A 4461-nucleotide genomic window follows, 5' to 3' on the forward strand; every position below is an offset into this window, starting at 1 on the left:
TATAAATACATTATAAGCTTCTTTTATCAAGCTCTTTGGAATTTTTCCCACTAAAGAAGTGAAATTAACTGGCCTATAATTTGCAAGGCAACCCCTATAATTGCTTTTAAAAATAAGAGTAGCATAAGCAACTCTCCAATCTTCAGGCACCTGCCCACTTTATGTCGATCTATCAAAAATGAAAGAGAGAGGCTTGGATACCTGATCTTTGTCCTTGTTTAAAACCTTGAGTGAAACATTGCATGCTCTTGGTGCTTTATCGACTTTTAATCTTTCAGTCTTCCTACTTACCACCAAGAGATTAATATCTATATGTTTTATGTCAATTCCAAAGACAAATATGTTATTACAGACATAAGCTATACAGAGGAAGTAAAAATTCAATAAATAAGTTCATGACCTCATAATTAATGTCATTAATAATCTTTTGAATATTTTTTTCCCTATACTGATATTTTTCTTATAATACATAACTTTAATGCCTTATTGTTTGAATGAATCTAGAAAATGAAAATTAAGCCCTACCAGTAAATTAAATATCCATTATCTGTAGAATTTAGAATATAACTTGATAGCACTCTGATTGCAGTTATATCTGTAACAGTCTGGTAATTTTGTACTTGATATTTTATATTGTTTATTAAGTATTTTTGTCTATGTGAAGCACTTTGTGTTATTACTTTCAAAATATTACATTCAGTAATGGGCTATTGTGAAAAACACTGTATCTTACTAAGTTATTCTTTTTCTACAGTGTACACTTGAAATAATATCCTAAATATATTTCATAATCATGCATTTTGTTACTAATTTATAGAGAACTTGCAAGTAGAAAAACACATTGAAAAGTCCAGAATAAAAGGTATGCCTTCAGTGAAGTTTGAGTTCCCAGAAGTTGTGTTTTTTGAAGCATGTCATAATCTTGTGAATTATTTTGGGAATCGTGTTGCAGAGGGGATATTGCATTGTACCAAACAATCCTTGGATGTTTTAAGAAAAAAAGTGTTTAAAAGGTTTGTTTTTTTGGATTGATGAATACCTTTGATTTGTTTGTACAATGATTACATATACCTTCAGACAATGATTTTTCTGATTACATGTTCACTTTTTGTGTGATACTGACTTTTTTTTACATTGTAACTCTTTATCAAATGGATAGGTATGCTTTTATTCCTTTTAACATGTTCCATTAAGCTGACAAAATCAATCATTTCCTATTGACATTACTTAAAAGTTACTGGCATTTTTATTACATAATTTATTTACTTTTAGTGCCAAAAGTTTGTTATTATATTATTATTAATATTATTAACTTTATTATAAGTTTTTAATTATTGCTTATCAAACAACATTTGTTATTGTGTATTTTAACTTCCATGTGAATGTTGCTATTTCTTCATCATCCATAGACATAAATGCTGTTTTTCTCCATGGTTCTCAACACTAAATTCTAATTCATCTTCTGCTCTTGTTGAAACTTTAAAATCAGATTTTCAAACTAGTTTATTTGTTTCTTAGGGCCATTGTTTTATGGTTTGAGTAATATGAGTGTGTAAGACTAAAACATTTTGACTGTCTATGACTGCTATGTTAATTACATTGGGAAATTCTTCCTTAGTGTAAAATGAGAAATGCTTCCTCTGTCCAGTTATTCTAATTGCATCAATCTGTGTATAGCCACTCCAGGGTCACGTTCAACCCCACTCTTTGACTTATTTTATTTGCTCAGCTATCAATTACAACTTATTGGTTCAGCCAGAGGCACATTAACAATTCTTGGGGTCCTCGACATGAAGAATGTTGCCCCTCCTCCATTAAATAACAAGCTTAGTGTAAAATTCATGAAGAAGTAGTCTTCCATGGTATTAACCAAAAAACATTCAATGGGAAGTTTTGAAAACTTACAAACAAACCACAAAGCTAACAGTTCTTTTATAGTTTCTTTAGACACTATTTTCATTTTTGAAAGTGTTTGCATGTTAAATTATATCTGTTTGAAAGCAGCAGGAATTTTTTTTGACTAGGAGACACCAGGTATGAAGTAAGCTTAGTAAAATGTACAGTTTAGTGAGTATGGTAGGTGATAGCAAAATATTCTGATAACTCATATCGTTATTTATTGAATATTGTTTTTAACTTTACAGTATTCAAACAATGTACATAAATAAATTTGCATATAATTTATTAAAAGAAGCTATATTTGATAGATATGAACTATCTTGACCAAAGGTAAGGTATTGTTAGCAAAAAACAAAAAAATTATATCTAACCTGACAAAAGTAATTGTGATGCCATTTTTAAAGGTAAGGTCCAGGGTTACCAATAAGTTTTTGCCATGTTTTTATGATTTATAGCTGGTACTAATAACTGTTGTAATGAGAAAAAATAAATTAAGTATCATAACTGTAAGAAAGAATATAAGGGGATATCAGTGACACTTCTAAGGCCTAGAGATGGTTAAAGGCATTTCTGTGAATTCTTAGATAATACTTGTAAATGTTAATATTTTGATCAAGCAGTTGTATGCTGTTGTTCTGCATTATTATCATTTCACTGGGGCTTGTGTTGAAACCAGTGGTAGATAATCACATAACCTATGGGTGGGTGGGTTGAGTTTAAGGCTGAAAACAAAATTCTATCACATATGCTGTAGAAAGCCTTTTTTACAAGCCTTGGAAGTAAACATTTGTGTCTGAAGATATGCTTGACCAGTGGCAAATAATCATTCTAGATTAGGAGCTCAGCTCTATTTGTTTAATCAGCACTATATTAGATATAGCATGTGTGTTGCTATCTCATTCATTTTGAGCTGAAAGTACTTTAAAAGTAGATGATGAAAATACACAAAAGCTGCATGGGATTTATTTATGTTTTGTTTTAAGTTAATAGTGCTTATCTGGAAAAACAACAGATATGAAGAATAACTTACTTGAAAGAATTAAATGTCCTGTGGAAAGTTTGTGTGTTTACTACCATTATTATGCACAAATATAGGATGTACACAGTATAGAAGCGACAATATTAATTTAAATATTAAGTTCAATTGTACTAAATGTCCCTTAAAAATAACCCATTTTCCACTCTCCTTTACCCCTTCCTCCAGACTATAGTACTGATTGTGGACTTGAATGTACTTGCTGTTAACCTCCAGAGTTTTTAATTCTGACCAGTTCTCTTCCCTGATACATACATACATTAATTTCTTAATGAATTTTCAAATAAAAAACAAAGTTTAACTTCATAAATGATAACTCTGTAAATGGTTGAAGTTAGTTTTAATTTTACCAGAGTAATATTCACAGTGTGTTTTCCTTGCTATCAAACACATTGAATGAAAAATATACTTTGTAATTTAATGGTTTGTTGTTTAACATATTATTTTTAATTTAAATAATTTCAGATAGTTTTTCCCTTATAAAGGAAATTATACTGAGCTGCCATTAACATTTTCTTTAAAAAATTCAAGCACGATAGGAGCCTCAAGATCTTTGAGAAATAATTCATCTCAGGTGGAAATGGAAGAAGATTTTTCATGTACTTTATTCCAATGTAAGATTGTACTGGAAATTCCTCAAGTGGTATGTTATTTACTTATTATTTTATACATCTATATGCACACATTGATAAAAAAAGAAGCTAGGAATAAGAAAACAGGATTGGATTATTTTTAGAATTTTGAAATGTTCTCTTTTCATTTAAATATTAATAGTATAATAAAATTATGCAAACAGTAATTTCAATCCTTTACAATTTCGTTCTTGCACAATATTATTTATTGTTTGTTGGTAGTTATGAATGATAAAAGTATATTTTGACATTTTTCATAAAGATAAAAAGTTTATTAAAAATTTGTAATAAATCATCAGTGCAGGGTGGCCATGAACCTTAAAAAGTTGACGATTTGAAAAAGATTCAAGAATTCAGGGAAAATTTACGAATTATCACAAAACCTAGAAAATTCAGACTTCTGACACAGAGGAATATGGGAATAAACAGGAAGAAAATTACAGATATACATCCACATTCTTCAGTGTCAGAGGTTTCCTTAAAACCATTTAGAGGATTAGTAAATAACATAAAGTCAGAACACTGTTCAGAAGCAACAACACAATATAATTACAGTTTGTACACACCAAACCGCATAAAGACCCAACGAAGAGGAAAAACTATTTACAAGTATACAATTTCTTATGAATGGGGATTTCACTACATTTGAGAAAGAAAAAATACCAATTCAAGTTAGAATTCAGGAACATATTAGACATAAAAGACCCAGTGATACTAATATACATGCATTATACACCATCATGCCAGAGAACATCATAGATAATTTTCATAAAATATCAAAATAATAGGATATAAATCACACACACAAAAAAAAAGATAAAAGAAACCTTCTAATAAATAATAATAATCCCTGTAGACTCCCACTGGAGCATAGGGCCCCAACAACACCTCGCT

General features: G+C 29.7%; 1 protein-coding gene across 1 annotated transcript in view; it reads left to right on the forward strand.

Annotated features, from left to right (window-relative positions):
* The window catches only part of LOC106457450 (dynein heavy chain 8, axonemal-like), a 459787-nt gene that overhangs the window by 109551 nt on the left and 345775 nt on the right, over positions 1–4461 (forward strand). The window lies entirely within an intron of this gene.

This window comes from Limulus polyphemus, unplaced genomic scaffold (genome assembly GCF_000517525.1).
Source record: "Limulus polyphemus unplaced genomic scaffold, Limulus_polyphemus-2.1.2 Scaffold333, whole genome shotgun sequence".
Taxonomy (NCBI): domain Eukaryota; kingdom Metazoa; phylum Arthropoda; class Merostomata; order Xiphosura; family Limulidae; genus Limulus; species Limulus polyphemus.